At 34.1% G+C, this 18,805-nt stretch overlaps 1 long non-coding RNA gene across 1 annotated transcript; it reads right to left on the reverse strand.

Annotated features, from left to right (window-relative positions):
• Positions 1 to 6,985: 6,985 nt before the first annotated feature.
• Positions 6,986 to 18,322, reverse strand: LOC145271206 (uncharacterized). The gene is made up of 3 exons (XR_013865751.1): positions 17,836 to 18,322; positions 13,174 to 13,308; positions 6,986 to 7,823 (listed from the first exon to the last, which is right to left on the reverse strand). It is a non-coding gene; the product is annotated as an uncharacterized LOC145271206 (long non-coding RNA).
• Positions 18,323 to 18,805: the final 483 nt, after the last annotated feature.

Here is an 18,805-nt window from a genome sequence, read left to right on the forward strand (position 1 = left end):
GACAGATGAGATACCTGAGTTGGAAAGAGGCATTTAAAGAGTCAGCGCTCAAGTGGAAAAGCACGCTAGCCTGCAAAACATGCCTGGGAAGCTCCGTCCACATTCCATGGTAGATATTTCTCAGGCTATTAGCAATAATTATAATACGCGATTGGTGAACGTCAAAGTCAATTGTGTTTCGTTTCATTAATCCATTATCCCAGGCATTATCTACTTATTTCAGATCACAAATATTATATAACTTATTCCGTAAAGTATTAAGAAGGTGTTTGAAGCTGAATTAATTTGACATTTTTCACAACTTAATTTTAGAAACCTTAATTCTAAATAACTTTAACTGGAGGCCTATAATGCATATGAACAAATCATACTTTTCGGTAGTATTTCAGTGTAGTGTGTGTTCTGTCCTTTTTGAAAGCTAGAAGGTTTTAACTACATGTTAGTTATAAACGATTAATCACATTCCACCATAAAGTTATTACCAATGTGTTTCTTAGGGTATTTAAATATTATGTGGTGTATGGATGGGCGTGCTATATTTGAGGATTGAAGAAACTTGTCGTATACTTTGTGGTGGTGATAAATTCCTATCGTCATTTCCAAAACAAGTTAGTTCTTGCAAAATCGTGTTAACTCAAAATATTCATAACCTTCGGCAGTTTTAAACTAGAAAAAATACACTCTAATTGTTATATATTGGAATCGTGACTTAATAACAATTTCATAATTTGTATACACTTTAGAACCAGTAAGGGTCGTACATGTCAGGATAACACTTCGACAAACGAAATATGCCGTGTTGCAGGTGGTGGGATTAAAAGTTTCATTCCCTAGATAAACGCATAAGAAATGCAATCGTCACAGGATATGGCAAAGAAATATCTTACGTGTTTGAGTATAGAAGAGAGTTTAATTAAATTTTGTTACAATGAGGGTCAGGGGTCAACAATCACAAGAATATGATGGATTTTTAGGCAAATCGACTACAAAAAAATTCTCGATCGCTTGAAGGCGAACACAAAAGTGATAAAAAACGCATCCATTTATGAAAAGACCGTTTACAAACTTCTGTTGAACATTAATATGTTACGTTAAGTTAAATTAACCAAGCCTATATAACTAGTACCTTGGGTAAGACAATCAGATTTCTGCAAATTTCTCCAGCTTGCTGAACCGAAATACGCAAAATCTGTGCCAAACAACACCCCTTTCTCTGCACTTGGTCAGAGGAGGCAAAGAGATGAAAAGGAATCTTCAATAACTCACATACATGCCTTCATCTCATACACATATTCTTACACATTAGCGAGAGTCTGGAGATCGGAAATAATTGCAACACACCGCTATACACGAACTAAAAAGAACAAGGTAAATCAACACATACACAGAGCCATACACTCACATAAATATATTACTTACATGTGCATATTATTCACACTATGAACATATTGACTCACACCTATCAAAGTTTTGTGATTAATTTGCTTTCTGTATAAAACACGACTTTTAATAAGGAACGCTCACGGGTTGAAAATAACTATTATATTATAAAATTCTAGATATAAACATGTTATAAAATTTCGTCAAATTTTAATTTAAAAAATTCTGTTTATGTATAAATTAGCACTTGCTAACGGGTGACTGTAATATTCATTAATGTTTAATATATTTCCTTTATAATAAATATGTACGTCACAATGTATTTTTCCTAAACTAACTATTCTAACATTTTTTAATTTTATTTCAGGTTTTCGATCCTTTAACAAGAGAGTTTAAGAAATGATTTAACACAAAATTTTATATCGCTGGTTACTTGGGTGGGCACATTTAAATAATTACGACATAAAAGAAGTTGTAACTAAGTAAAAATACACCCTGTGCAAAATGTTATAATCCATAGATAATAGATCAATAATTCTAAGCAGAAAGATTCGTTCACATAAATATAAAACAATCCCTAAAAACATAATTGCTACACAACTTATTATCTACACCGAGGCTTATATGGTTGATAAGTTTATAATTGTTGAATTTTTATCGATATCCTGATGTTGCAACAGTAAATGATAATGGCACAGTCTAATTCTAATATAGGTAGAACAACAAAAATTGCCACAGTTATTAGTTAGTTTTTCTAGATAAGAACATCCCAAAGTTATACATTTCTTGCATCGTTTAATGCATCACTGGAGAGTTTTTGGAGACGATGTGAAAATTCAGAATTCAAGCTGCATAATCTGGAAAACGCTTTCCTTTCAAAAACAATTTTCTAGGTTCAAAACGTGAAAATCGGATGATGCAAGGCGATGCAGAGTAATTGCATGGCAGAGGATTTCATAGACGTCTGTGCTTCTGATCTCGATCAATGTGTATTGTGTATATGTCACATCGTTTCTTCTAATTTCATCAAAAGTTTCCTGTGGTGTGCGTGATTTCAAATAAGACAACTGATCACTGCATGATACTTGACAGGATCTATTTCACACCTAACCAATTTCAAACTCTTGTAAATCAGGAACAACAATTATTTCAGAGTTTTAATTTGCCACATGACCCATAAACATATAAATATGCAATATTTCTACTAGATCAGACAAACGGAAGTGGGTCAAGGTCATTACTTATTGAAGATTGCTTCTATTTAAAAAAAATCTTGCACACAAAACATTTATATGAAAACAACTACAATGAAAGGCTAAAATCTTAAGAAAATATTTAGACATAAAAACTTTAAATAAATTAGACGTTTTATTGAGGTGTATAAAATTTTTTTTAAAAATCAAAAAAATCTGTGAAACGTTTTATTGAGGTGTATTAAATTTTTTAAAAACTAAAAAAAACTGTCCAAACGTTTTATAAAGATGTATTAACTTTTACAAAAAATAAATAAAAACTGTAAAAAATTTTCTTGAGATGTATTAAATTTAAAAAATGAAAAACTGTTAAAATGTTTTATTGAGATGCATAGAATTTTTTAAAAAATTGTTAAAACGTTTTATTGATATGTATCAAAATATAAAAAACTGTTAAAAAATAACAAAATTCTTAAAATATTTTATCGACATGTATTAAATTTTAAAAAACTCTTAAAACGTTTTATTGAGATGTATCAAATTTTAACAAATAAAGAACTGTTAAAACGTTTTATTGCATGAAGGATGAATGTTTTTTTGTGGGTTGTTTTAAAGATTTACACGAGAATAAAAACTTTTTTAAAGACAATTATTAACATAATCAATAGCGTTTTTGCATGAGAAAGTAACAAATTTTAAACAATAACACCAACACACAATAATAACACACACATATAACAAGAATACCAAAATATGGTTTTAACTTTTTCAAAATTTTATCATTTCTGAATGGAGTATACTATCAGATGCCAGACATTCACAAAATCTCAAAACAGTACAATTGTATGTTTGCATGTTTGTCTAAAGCTGATTTCATATAAACAGAAGAGCTACATTACAAAAATATATATAAAAACGACAATGATAAGGCTAAAATCTTAAGTAGATATTTGAACATAAAAACTTGATATAAAATAGACGTTTCATTGAGATGTATTAAATTAAAAAAACATTTTTTTAAACTATTAAAACGTTGAACTCGGCATAAAGGCTGTATGTTCTTTTGGTGATTTTAAAGATTTACACCAGAATAAAAACTTGTTTTTAAAAGTAAATTATTAAGATAATCAAAGTATCAGATTCGTTTCTATCGTTTTTGCATGAGAAAGTAACACAAATTTTTAACACAATACAAACACACACACATAACAAGAATATCACCACACACATATAACAAGTATACCAACACACACATATAACAAGTATACCAACACACACATATAACAAAAATACCAACACACACATATAACAAACATACCAACACACACATATAACAAAAATACCAACACACACATATAACAAAAATACCAACACAAGCACACACATATAACAAGAATACCAACACACACATATAACAAGAATGCAAAAATATGGTTTTAATTTTTTTCAAAATGCTATCATTTGTGAATGCAACATACTACCAGATGCCAGACATTCACAAAATCTGAAAACAGTACAATTTTGTGTTCGCATGTTTGTCTCATGCTGATTTCATATAAACAGAAGAGCTCCATTATAAAAAAATATTTTCAGTTTTCCTTATTTTACTTTGTAGGAAAAATTAAAACTTACTTGGCTAGCATGTGTGCGTCCTTCAAAGGGTCGGTTGTGTAACAAAAAATCGAAAGGGCTAACATGGTTGTTCGCATGTTTGTCTAAAGCTGATTTCATAAAAACTGTTAAGACGTGAAATTAGCATAAAAGTTGTATGTTCTTTCATTTTAAAGATTTACATGAGAATAAAAAATTTGTTTATTTAAAAAATTATTAACTAAATCAAAGGATCATATTATTTTCTCTCGTCAGAGAAGCAACGTACATAAATGTGGCTTTTTAGTTTTTCTTATTTTACTTTGTAGGGAAAATTGAAACTTGGCTTGCATGGGTGCAAAGGTCGGTTGTGTAATAAAAAATAAAGAGAAACCCTAAAATGGTTACATCCAATTGGTTTTATGTGTAATGCTCATCACAGCGATGCAGAATGTCGACATTTCTATGCAAAAGAAACAGGTGAATTAAAAAAAGACTTGTACAGAATAGAGGATGAGTTTAAAAAATGTGCCAGGTATGTAGGCATGTGCAAGTAAACTTGAAAAGTGTTGAGTTTTGGAGTTGGACGTTTTGACAACAGAATGTCGAGCTGTGGAGTTAATAGGTTTAACAACAGGGTGTCTTGTGGATTTGGACGTTTTGAAAATAATTTGAAAAGTTCTGATAATAGAATGTTGAAGTTTGGGATTGGAAGTTTTAAAAACGGAGTGTCGAATAAACCTGACAACTCGAAGTCCTCAGAAATCAAAGTGCTCCCTACCTGAGGCACATGCTTAAACTCTATAAGAGATACATAGATATTTGTATGTTCCATTCTAGTTCTTTTGAATTCAGTATATTTTTACATATGACACAACAAATGTTTCTTCTATGCAAATCTCTCTTGCACTTGGTTCAGCAGGTATATTTATCAGGTAGTTGTTTAAAATTCTTTTGTCTAATTTAAGTTCCTCCTATAATAACTGGAATACAGATTTTCTAAAGATTACAGTTTCTTTTCTATGTCGTACATAAACCCTAGTATTTCGTTATATTTTTCTCTGTTCAACCAAATAATATTGGGGAAATATACTTCTAAGGTTGATTCTTTCTCTTCTTGTCTCATTTTATTATGTCAACTTTAATAGCTTTTGTTTCTAAGCATGTAGCTATAGGAATCGTATAGTCTATGGTGTATATGTCCAACTGTTGTTCCCAGTACTTGCTGCAGCATTCAATATTCAACATTTTACAGATGATGTGGATATATTTACACAATCCATTGTATTTCATTGTATAGTAGCCATACTCTAGCAAATGTCAAATGGCTCAAACTAAGTTCTCTGTTGCACGAACTACACTTGTCATTTTGTAATTAAAGCAGATAGTGTATGACTTATTTCGGACTGTTCTTTTAGGTACATGTTCCCAGGATTTGCTACTACATGGGATATTCAGGTTTTGTTTTTCTTTTTCAAAAATTTTCTTCCTTTGACGGTTGTAATTATGGGTATTGGGCAGTAAAACCAGCTGCCAAAATTGCCCTGCTTTTTATTAAAACAAACCGAGAGCTCTTTTTAGTATCTTTAAGCTCCCTAAACTGCAATTGTTTGGATCTCTTTTGCACTTGGTTCACCAGAAATATAAGTTAGGTAGGACTTCAGGTTCTTCTTCCATAGCCCTATGTATTTTAATATGACTTCACAAATTTGACATCTATGGCAAGGGGAAAGAGCACATACTTTACAAGAATGTGGTTTGTCCCCAATATGTGTTTTCATGAGTCAAAAAATTTAATTTCTATGCAAACGAACCATATAATATTACTCAACAGACTTGACTTCCAGGCAAAAGAAGAACCACATACTTCACAAGAATATTGTTTGTCTTCCAGTCTTCCATGTGTTTTCATGTGACTTAACAAATTTTACTTCTGTGCAAAGGAAGAACCACATATTACACACGAATGTGTTTTTCTCCAGTATGTGTTTTCATATGACGCAACAAAGTTGATTTATCTGCAAAAGAGGAGCCACATATTTCACAAGATTGTGGTTTCTCCCCCGTATGTCTTTTCATATGATACAACAAACTTGACTTCTGTGCAAAAGAAGAGTTACATATTTCACAAGAATGTGGTTTCTCTCCCGTATGTGTTTTCATATGATTCAACAAAGTTGACTTGTGTGCAAAAGAAGAACCACATACTTCACATGCATGTGGTTTCTCTCCCGTATGTTTTTTCATATGAGTCAACAAAGTTGATTTATCTGCAAAAGAGGAGCCACATATTTCACAAGATTGTGGTTTCTCCCCCGTATGTCGTTTCATATGATACAACAAATTTGACTTCTGTGCAAAAGAAGAGTTACATATTTCACAAGAATGTGGTTTCTCTCCCGTATGTGTTTTCATATGATTCAACAAAGTTGACTTGTGTGCAAAAGAAGAACCACATACTTCACATGCATGTGGTTTCTCTCCCGTATGTTTTTTCAGATGAGTCAACAAAGTTGATTTCTTTGCAAAAGAAGACCCACATACTTCACAAGAATGTGGTTTCTCTCCTGTATGTGATTTCATATGAGACAACAAATATGACTTCTGTGCAAAAGAAGAACCACACACTTCACAAGAATGTGGTTTCTCTCCAGTATGTGTTTTCATATGAGGCAACAAAGTTGACTTTCGTGCAAAAGAAGAACCACATACTTCACAAGAATGTGGTTTTTCTCCCGTATGTGTTTTAATATGACGCAACAAAACGTACTTCCATGCAAAAGAAGAACCACATACTTCACATGCATGTGGTTTCTCTCCCGTATGTCTTTTCATATGTTTCTTCAAATATGACTTCTGTGAAAAAGAAGAACCACATACTTCACAAGCATGTGGTTTCTCTCCAGTATGTGTTTTCATATGAGCCAACAAATTTGACTTCTGTGAAAAAGAAGAACCACACACATCGCAAGAAGGTGGTTTCTCTCCTGTATGTTTTTTCATATGACTCAACAAACTTGACTTCTGTGCAAAAGAAGAACCACACACTTCACAAGAATGTGGTTTCTCTCCCGTATGTGTTTTCATATGATGCAACAAAGTTGACTTTCGTGCAAAAGAAGAACCACATACTTCACAGGAATGTGGTTTTACTCCCGTGTGTGTTTTCATATGATTCAACAAAACTGAGTTCCATGCAAAAGAAGAACCACATATTTCACAAGAATGTGGTTTCTCTCCAGTATGTGTTTTCATATGACTCAACAAATGTGCCTTCTGTGAAAAAGAAGAACCACATACTTCACAAGAATGTGGTTTCTCTCCAGTATGTGTTTTCATATGAGTCAACAAATTTGACTTCTGTGAAAAAGAAGAACCACATACTTCACAAGAATGTGGTTTCTCTCCAGTATGTGTTTTCATATGAGTCAACAAATGTGACTTCTGTGAAAAAGAAGAACCACACACGTCGCAAGAATGTGGTTTGTCTCCCATGGTTACTTGCATATGAATCCAGAAAAAGTGAATGCAGCGAAGTGTATGATGATAGACAAGCTCATAAATTTCAACTTTAGGAAATTTATATGAAGTAATTCATAATAAGTTTAAACAGTTTTTAAATCTCCAACTTATCCAAAATCGATTTCTTTAATTCTTGTTCTGGAAATATAAAACAAATTTTGAAAAATACATTTCATGTAAAATTGAATTCATGCTGATTTTTATTTAAAATATCCAAAACATTTATTTATGACATTCAAAATAAAATGAGTATGGGTTTATGCAATACTGTTTTATTAACAAAATAAATCTGTTTCTATTTTCAAATATTTAACGAAATTTTTTTATGTTTCTTCATTTTAGAGATGCAGATTCATTATTCATATTATTTGGATTCTTCAGAATACTGTCCCCATCTTAGGTGTTATTTTAGCAACGTATCTATGTTACTTCCCATGTTATTCGGGTGTATTTTGTCCAACTTGGGAAGTTTTCTCTTCCACTAAGAAATCTGTACATTATTCTGAATGGAACCCTTTATTTAATACATCAGATTTGCATACTCTTGTATTGTTAGCGATGACTTGGTAAAATTTTAAGTAATTTAAAAACTATTCTAAATCTTACTGAGGATTGAAACTTCAATGTTCAGTGGTATTTAACTTACAACTGAATTCACCATATACTCAAACCATAGCACCACGGGTCCTAGCAGACAATCCTTGTATAAATTTTAGGAACTATTTTGTTATCACTATTTATTACTACATATTATAATTAGTTGTTTGGAAAAAGAAATCCAGCAGAGTGCTCAATTATGAGGAAAATCCGAAAATAAGAGGGTATTTATATATATTTTTTATTTACAGAAAATTATTAGATGACACAAGTCATTCATACCGTCGGTCTCAAACCCGATAATTAGGGCCGTTTTAGATACTCATATCAAGCTCTCTTCAGCCAATACTCATCTATTTTATAACCAAAAGTAGAAATATATATTCATCACGAGTTCAGGTTTTATTCTCGTTTTGTGAACCCCCCTTTCATATTTATTGGATGGTGATGATTTTATTTACTTTAAAGTTAAATTATATAAGATTTAAAGTTAAATTATATTAGATTTAAAGTTAAATTATATTAGATTTAAAATTAAATTATGTTATCAACTTTAAAATTAAATTAGATTTAAAATCTAATTTCAATTAAAAATTTATATTACGCGCTTTTAATATGAAATCAAAATTTTAAAATTAAATTTTTATACATCTATATATATATGTATATACACATCTTACTAATATTTACTATATATATATATATATTTATTTAATAGTACAGATGTTCAGAAAAACATTGGTACCGTCGGTTTTAAGTCCAACATAAAGAGGATCAGTTAATGGTAAAATGTAAATGATGTTAGGCGTTCGTTAGCCATGTTGTTTCTGTCTCTAACAGAAACAGGAGACAAACACAGCATGGCTGACGAGAGCCTAACATCATTTACGTTTTACTATTAACTGGCCCCATTTATGTTGGGCTTAAAACTGACGGTACCGATGTTTTTCTGAACTTCTGTACTATTTAATAGATATCAAGCTCTTCTATCGAAAAAGTTTTTTGTAATCGGGCACTTTGTTGAAATTCTTTCCCCCAAAACAGTAAACAAATATATATATATATATATATATATATATATATATATATATATATTTATAATGGTTTCCATATCATGTTAAATACTTTATCCCATTTTCTAATAAAGATAGGTTTTCGTCCTCCATGCATATATATTCTGACATGGCTCACATTTGTATAATTTTCCACATTTACATGAAATCTCTAAGTCATGATTTTTCAATAAGCAGCTTGACATGCACAACATGTTTCTGTAAAGTTGAATCACTCTTGAATAATATCTTGTGTCTAGCTCTCTGGTGGAGTGTTTTCTAAAACATTCCACCTAATTTTGATATTGTTATTAGTACATATTGTTTTGCTCTGTGTTGTATGACACAGAATATTACTTTGTTTACATGATATAGATTGTGACAATTGAAGTTTACATACCGTTTATATATTAAAAGATATTAAGGAATGACAGCTGGTTGCAAATGCAGTAAACGATGGGGTTAGGTTGTCAGAATTTATATCGTTAGTGGTGAAAGAGCATACAATGATCAAACGTGAGCAAAAAGCAGGTCACATATATAGCACAGAGAAAAAAAGACGAGAGGCCTACCGTCAGCCGGCAATCAACAGCACACAATCGTTGTTCCATTTACCAACCTCCAAGTCCACACTCTCCATCTCTAGCTAGGTGCACACATATGAGGCAGTAATGAAACAGAAAATATAAGTTTGTATATTTTTATACAAAAATAAAATGTACATTTTTCTGGGTTAGAAAAAATCGACTGCGCATATCGACTGCTAATATACTATTAGGATAGGGATCTGAATATTGTTGTCATAAGACACGAGCCACAGGATCTTCAAGCAGCTTATCAAAAAGCCCTAGCAGAAGTTAAATAGAAGATCTGACTCAACACAAACCAGAAGTATGAAGACGAGCCATGGAGGTTTGTCACATATGATGGCGGATTCTAGTTGAGGCTATGAGTCCAGGCAGTTTCCCAAGACATGGGGACAGACATAAAAACAAGTAGAGAATATATAGTTCAGTTAGCACAGGAAATTATGTTAAAACAACAGCATCTGCATACATGCATGGCTCGTGTGGGTTTTACAAATGGTCTAGGATTAAAATATGAGATAGAACAAATAAGTAGTAGATTCATTAGCAATCTTAGCAGAGTATCAGTAACTAATGTAGTGGTAAAGATTGAAGGGTCTCGTAAGTTTCCATTTCTCATAATGAACAACACCAACAAAAAGTCACATTGAGAAGGGCTGCCAAATTGCTGAGTCTAGTGTGGCTGGTAACATTACCAAGATTACCATGCCGAAGTTGATACGGTGTTGAAGCAAAATAGGGTTTGTTATGGAGAATGAGGACTTGGGTAGAATCGATATGGTGGAGATGTGTATACAAACTTGAATGCATGAACCCATACTGAGATACCCGTATTGAACACTGCTAGAACAAAAAAAATTCTACTGTGCTAGAAAACTATTGACACCTGAAAGTATCCTGTACCTCTACAAGGCCACCATTCGCCCATGTATGGAGTATTGTTGTTACATTTGGGCTGGTGCATCTGCTGCTAGTCTCTCGCTCCCAGACAAGGTTAAAAAAAGAGTCGCCAATTTGATAGGCCCTGAACTGGCATATAAGCTTCAGCTTCTGTCCCATCGATGAAACATTGCATCCCTCTGCCTGTTCTACAAGTACTTTAATGGTGAATGCTATGACGAACTGCAGACACTTGTGCCCCCACGACGTAGACACCCTCGACAAACCCGACAGGCAGCTTAATCCCACCCCCACACAGTAGAGATCCCTAGATGTAAAATATCTTTCTACTCCAGTAGTTTCTTTCCCAGAACCGCTAGACTCTTGAATTCCATTCCAAGTTCCTGCTTCCCCAACTGTACTGACCTGCAGAAGTTCAAGTGCAACGTGAACCGACATCTTGCTGCCCAAATCCCAACATAGCCACCCCATAGTTACTGCCCCTGATAGTAGCCCCCTACACCAAAGTGGCAATGCGCCTTGTTTGGGGTGAAAACGCAATTTAAAAAAAAGATTCTGAAATCGAGGAAATGATGTAAGCAGATGTAATTGAAAGATCCAATAGTCCATTGAGTTTTCTGATAATGTTACTTGAAAGGAAGGATGTTAATAAAAGATTTTTCATAGATTTTACAACTTTAAATAAAGTCACAAAGAAGTATGTCAGAGCGTTAACTGTCATTGATGAAATATATGCATCGCTAGGATCAGCAAAATACTTTGCAAATTAGATCTAAAGTCTGGGTACTTCATTGTGATGCGGTTTGGACTTGCAAATGATCCTGTGGTTTTCCAGGAATTAATGTCCATAGTTCTAGAGAGACACAAAGATTATGCATTACTGTATTTGGATGATATTTGAATATTTTAAGATTCTATGGAAAGTCGCTTGGATCACATAGATAGGGTACTACTCGCCAGTTTACATGAGCACAACCTCAGGTTCAAAGTTATGCAGTGTAAGATTTTAGAAGAACAGGATCTGGGGTTCGAAGTAAGTGAACGGAATATATAGCCAGACCTGGAAAAAGTCAAATCGATAAAGTCTCAACTCCAACTACTGTGAGAAAAGTCAGAGCTTTCATTGGTATGACGTCATATTATCAACAAATTATAAAAAAATGTTTCTGAGATTTCCGAGATGTTAGTACACCTGATGAGGAAATGTACAACATAGACGTGATCCTGCCATTAGATAATATATAAATGCCTTGTAGAGTATACTATGGTGATGAGTAACACGAGATCGCTCTAAAAGAGATGCATCAATCTTTTACTTCGGTAAGAAATAACATTCAGGAAGTTAGGAAAAAACTGATAGAGAACAAGAATAAGAAAATAAAGTCAGTAGATTTTAAGATTGGAGATCTGGTTTTTTATAAGAACCACCAGAAGTTGCATGTGGAACATCTGTGGGCAACGTCAATGGAGGAAAGTCAAATGAGTTGGATAGTGATTGAGCCACAGAACAAACTAATATCTCAATATGGAGAAGTCAACATCAATTGATGGAACGGAGTCATGACACAGCATGACATCAAAAATTGCAAATATTTTGAACACGAGTTATCTCCCATTTGCATCAACTGTGTTGTCAACCACAATAATATTATCCATTTGGAAAGGCCAAGAGTTGGCTTGGAGTTTGGAAGTGGGGAAGAAGAACCAGTGAGAGGGAATTCTTTAGGTTGGGTAAGATCTATATTCTATTTTGAATAAAATATTCTTTTCTCAGGATTTGTTCTATACGTGACACTTTGGAAGATCATTTCGGCTAACAATTTTGACATATGAAGAAGTTATGAAACAAAAGAAATGATTTTTTTCTTGTTTATAACAAGCATCGAGCATATAACACCAAGCTAAGTCGACCCCAAAGAAACTTTTCTGTTCGTAACTTTTGCAGCCTACTAATCTAAAAACACCAACATGTTTATTTTTTCATTTTTCATTATCACAGGTTTGACTTTAATTCTGAATATTTGTCTTGGTTTCTCCTAAATCTCTTTTGTCAAAACTACTATTAACCAATACTTTTCTTTATATTTAAAACGAGAAAAAAGTCTCCCATGAAATTGTAAATTTCCCAAATTATATTTGCATATTATCTGAACTCAAAACCACGCGGCTTGTTTTTCTTCTAAAGTATGCATTACTTCTAGCTGGAACGGTTTATCATCCCAGCTCGACCTAGATAAAGGCAAAAAGTATCCATGCATTAACATGGGAGGGGAGACTATCTTCAAGTACTATCCCAAGCGTGGAATGGGGCAACGGACTTATACTAAGTAGATATAAATAAGTCCTTCTTACCTTTTTTTTTATTTATTGTAGATTTTTTTTTCTCAATGGAGAGTAGATAATGCATGTGGATGTGTTATCGGCAGCTGCAGTAAATCTTGCTTCTCCTTTTTTTCCTTCAGTCCTCATTTCCAATGGATTATTTTTCTGACAAAAGATAAAGAAAAAGCTGCTTTCCAGGTCGGTAGGACTTTGTAAAGAGTAGCCTGCGATGTCGGAAAATTTCTGTTTCTATGTCTATCCTTGTGGTCAGTTCATGTAAGGGTGCTGGAGGTAACCGTTTCATCTGAGCTGACATTACCCGCCTGATAGTTAGGGACCTGAACCTTGGATTAACAACTAAGGAGGCTGTCCTATTAGCAGGTGCAAAGTACCAGGGCTGCTGTATTGCCATTTGGTGAATGGACTCTTGCCCATACAGTATTTTCTGGTAGGGCCTCTCGATACCATACTAGTGGGTAATTGTTACAGCTTTACATTATCGCGTGCCACAAAAAAAAATTCTTGTTTTTTCTCTCTCTTATTTCCCCTCTCTGTCCTGTTCCAACCAAGTCTACTGACCTGCTCCACAAACCAAAAAACATCAACAATCATGACAAATCTCCAAAACAGAAACACGAATAAACCTAGAACCCCATCCCCCAACATAGACCCCTACTACCAGGTCTCCTTCTCCAAAATCAGGGGTCTACGTTCCAACCTTCCAGAGGTTGAAACACAATTACAGGAGACGAATTAGGACATATTCTTTCTAAGCGAAACTGGCATAGGGCCAACCACTTCTCTAGACGAAATTAAAGGATACTCCAACTTAACATCTAAATCTGACCCCCAAGATCGCCCTGGGCATGGAATATGTGCCTACATCAAAGATGTGGTCGGGATATCTCCGGAGAAGACCCTAATTTACCTTATATATGTTTCTGGGTTGAACTAGCTTACACCACTGCATTTATATTTGCCCTCTATTACTGCCACAATAGTGGGGTTACTAACTTTAAGAGCATATCTTAGAAAATTGACCACATCCTGTCTGCTCATCCTTTGGTTAACATTCACATTTGTGGTGACTTCAATGTCCATAACGTGGAATGGCTGACCCACTCAAAACCGATGACAAGGGGTAATTTTGTCATGATTTTACCATTGCCTATGACCTCACTCAGATTGTTCACGAACTCATCCGTGTGCCCGATACACCCATTCAGTATGCAAGCCTTCTAGACCTTTTCTTCACAACTTCTCCTGAGCTGTGTTCATGTTCCGTTCTATCTCCTCTGGGATCCTCTTACCACTCCATTGTATCAGTTAAGATAAAAATGAAATGTAATAAGTCTTCAGACGTACCCCTCCACCGTACTGTATATCGATACTCTATGGTTGACTGGGATAGCTTCCGTACATTCATATCTGACCTACCTCTGCATTCCATGTTAAAAAAGGATGTGTCCGCTATAGTATCAGACCTAACCGAATGGTTAATTGTAGGCATAGACCGATTAATACTATCCAAAAAATTCCAACAAAAACCTACCAGCCAGCCATGGTTCTCCCCTGAATGTACTGCTGCCATCGTGCACAGAAATCACTTTTTCCATACCTACCAACATAATAGATGTACTGAGACTAAAGCTGCTTTCAGGACTGCCAGCAACCACTGTAAAAGAGTAATAAAACATGCAAGAGAGCTATATGCTCAGTCTGTTAAATCCAAAATAGCTGAGCAGTGGCTTGGTTCCCACCAGTTTTGGCAAATAGCAAACAGGATCTTGAACAGAAGCGTGCGTTCCAGCCCAACTATCATCAATAGACCTGAGGTCATCTCGTCAGCATCAGACAAGGCCAGACTATTGGCCAAGAACTTTGCAGCTAATTCTACCCTATGCGACAATGACCATTAACTCCCTGTATTTCCCCCTATAACAGACAACACGCTATGCAGCATACAAATATCTGTGTGTGAGGTCGCCAAGCTAATCAAGAACCTTGATTCCAGTTAAGCAACTGGCCCTGATGGAATTCCAGTTATAGTGCTGAAAAAGCTCCATCCAGAACTTGTCCCCATACTTACAAAACTGTTTAAGCGTTGCCTTAAGGAGAAGTGCTTTCCAACACCCTGGAAAACCTCATCAGTATGCCCTGTATTTAAGAATTCAGGTGAAAAGTCATCTCCCTCTCAGTACAGACCAATAAGTCTCCTGTGTGCCATGAGTAAGTTGTTGGAATCCATATTAAATAAAGAAGTAGTCAACAACCTCAACAGAAGCAATCTTCTTATTGACATGCAATATGGTTTCCATTCTGCAAGATCTACAGCCATGGTTATATCACATAGGATTAGTGAATCTCTTGACAAAGGTTTCCTTCCAGGGCAATTGCTCTCGACATATCGAAGGCCTTTGATAAGGTATGGCATAAGGGCCTACTTCCAAGATTTCCAGCTATGGTATTACTGGAAATGTTTTCATAAAATCATTTCTCTTTGATAGGATCATAAGAGTAGTGGTTGATGGGCAGAAATCAGAGGCCCACAGTATTAATACTGGAGTTCCCCGGGGGTCCATCCTGGCCCAACTCTCTTCCTGATCTACATCAATGATCTCCCAAAACACATACTTAAATCATTCATTGACATCTATGCTGATGACACAACCATCTATGGCAACACATCGTAGGCTGTAAATGATAAAGTTCTCTCTAATTCTCTCTCCTCTGATCTTGAGTGCATGGTACAATGGGGGAAGAGGTGGCTGGTCACTTTTAATTCATCCAAAACCAAGCTTCTATCTTTACATCATCAACGCTCTGATCCCCATCTGGCATCAATTGAAATGGATGGCTCTCATCTTGGGGAGGCTTCATGTTTTGACAAGCTTCTGGGTTTGACCTTTACTCCTGATCTAAAATGGAACACGGACATCAAATCTGTTGCCAGGGATGCTGGGAAAATGGTCGGATCCTTCTACTGCTCCAGAAGATATCTCACTACTGATGCAATTCTCTATCTGTATAAAAGCCAAGTACGTCCAAGGATGGAGTACTGCTGCCACATCTGGGCAGGAGCTGCTAAAAACAGCCTATCCTGCCTTGACAGAGTACAAAATAGACTTTGTGGTTTAGTGGGAGATGCCCTTTTCTCTTTCCTGCAACCTCTCTCCCACACAAGAGACGTTGCAAGCCTGTCTTTGTTTTATCGTTATTTCCATGGCAGGTGCTCGTTTGAGCTCCAATCCCTCGCCCCCCCCCTCACCAATCTTTCACGAGAAACACACGTCTTGCTGAAACTACTGTCAATAATTTTCCCAACTCTTTATCTGTGCCTAAATCAAAACCTAGATTCCATGAACAAAGCTTCTTAGAAGTGCATGCCAGTGGAACTCTCTGGCGCTTGCCTGTTTCCCACCTGACTACAACTTGGACGTCTTCAAGTCCAACATAAACAAACTCTTGACAAACCGCCCCCTTAAGTAAGACACTCTATCAAAACCCCCAATACTAAGGATTACTACAATACTATCTCATTTATTACTGTACACGCAATAACCTTATTCCCGAGTGGCCTTCGGACCTTGATAAGTGGTGACCCCCATGTAAAAAAAAAAGGAAAAAAACTCGAGCATCAAAGTTATCGAGTGTCATCTACCGATGTTAATTTTAAATTATCAGATGCATGCATGTTAAGAAATTTAACAAAAGAAAAAGTAAACTTATTCTTGGAAAGAAAAAAATCAGTAAAAAAGACAATAACGAGTTTTCCAAATATTAAGCAATGTAATTCCTTATGTTATGAATGGTGGCCACCACTGATAACATAAAGAATTACTTAGCTTAATATCCATAAAAATACTTCTTTGCGTCAATTTTAAATGTGATATTGGTTTTCAGCATACCCGAAAACCTATAGAATTCGTCATGGTAAAGATGACTGTTAAGGTTGAAAGTAAGTAACAATTTACCAAAACGGCTTTAAGGAAGCCCCTCCCCCAAATATTACCGTGTGGCCAGAAAGTGGGTGCTCATTTTACATTAAATTTATATAGAAAAGTGATCCTCACTTTTTGAAAAAATAATTTCCTCATGTCATGAAAGCTAATTCTCTGCACCACTTTTAAAATATTTATTCATTTTCAGCATCCTTGAAAACCTATAAAAGTCGTCATTGTAAAGAATATTTGTAATTTTTAAAGATTTTAGACATTGACCTTTTTTTATATTTAAGTCATTAGTGAAAACAAAATTTGATTTTTTTAAAACTTGTGAAACGCCAAACGGTTAAAAACACATAAAATTAAATTGATAAAATTGTTTATTTATTTTTGGTAAACGATAAAGAAGTTATTTTTTTTTTGTTTAAGTCAGTTTAAAATAAAAACAATCGATAGCGAAAATTTTTCAACAATAAATTAACATTTTCATGAGGATTATTATTTTTCTGATTTCATGTTTCAATAAAGAACAAAAATCAAGAAAAATGTTATCAATTCTGTACGTGAAAACGCATACAGAATTGGCCACCACTGATAACATGAAGAATTACGTATTGACCTTTTTTTTTTATGTTTAAGTCAGTATTGAAAACAAAATCTGATAGATTAGTGACCATTCGATAATAATCCGATGAAAAAAAGATAAAAATAAAAAATACACATACGTGCGCTATGTAGTAATACTTACGTTTTTGTTTTATAATCTGCTTTCGATTAACTTTTTCTGCTTTTATAAAGGAAACGATTTTTCAAATGTGATTGATTTTACAAGCTCAACTTAACATTCAAGATGACGAACGGAAGAACAAGTTCGCAGAAAACAAAATTGAAGAGGAAAAATAAATAAATAAATTATTTCGAAATAGAGCCAATCTATTTGGTGAATATCACGGATAAAATTAGTATTATTTTATTTAATATTTTAATATTTACATGAGTGAGAACAGATTACAAGTTTCATCTTTATTAATTCTCTAATTCATTGGACGTGCAATTTAATGGCGGAAACTGATAGCATTTTAAAGCCGCTGTTTCGTATTTTAATTAATTTATTTTTTTCTAGATTTCCGATTATTTCTTGATTGTGTTTTAAAGATTAATCTATGTATACAGTAATACAAATCCGATTAATCTAAAGTTAATCTATACGAGAAAAAATTATTAAAGAGATTAAATGTAAAAAATTACAGGTGAAAAAAAAAGTTATAATGAAAACTGTTTGCCCGTTGGAAGAAACTGACAAATTCATCTAAATTTAAAAGTTAAATAAATTCCTTGTAAAACCCCAAAATTCCCATTAAGAATAAATACTAGTTTTCTGACCCTATTTCAAAGATAACTAGTAAAATAAAAGGTAATATTGGCAGGTTTCTTACCGGCTCCCACAACGAAAAATAGTTCGTCCCAAAGTTGTATCAAAAAGCGGAACTTGATGTGAGAACGGAAACGAAACGAAAATTTTTCCGTTTTTTTTTGTTTTTTTTTTAAATACTGCAATAATTAGTTTTAATTATTTTCTTCTGTATCTTCACTTTTCACCGCAACAAAAAATAAAGTAGAAAAATATTTTGTGATAAAAAAGATATTAGTTGCATTCAAAATAATTAATAATAATTCACGGGTTTGGGGAATTTTGCCAACAAACCAAAAATGACAAA

The sequence above is a fragment of the Euprymna scolopes genome, chromosome 46, assembly GCF_053919585.1.
Source record: "Euprymna scolopes isolate OS-2025 chromosome 46, ASM5391958v1, whole genome shotgun sequence".
Classification (NCBI taxonomy): Eukaryota; Metazoa; Mollusca; class Cephalopoda; order Sepiida; family Sepiolidae; genus Euprymna; species Euprymna scolopes.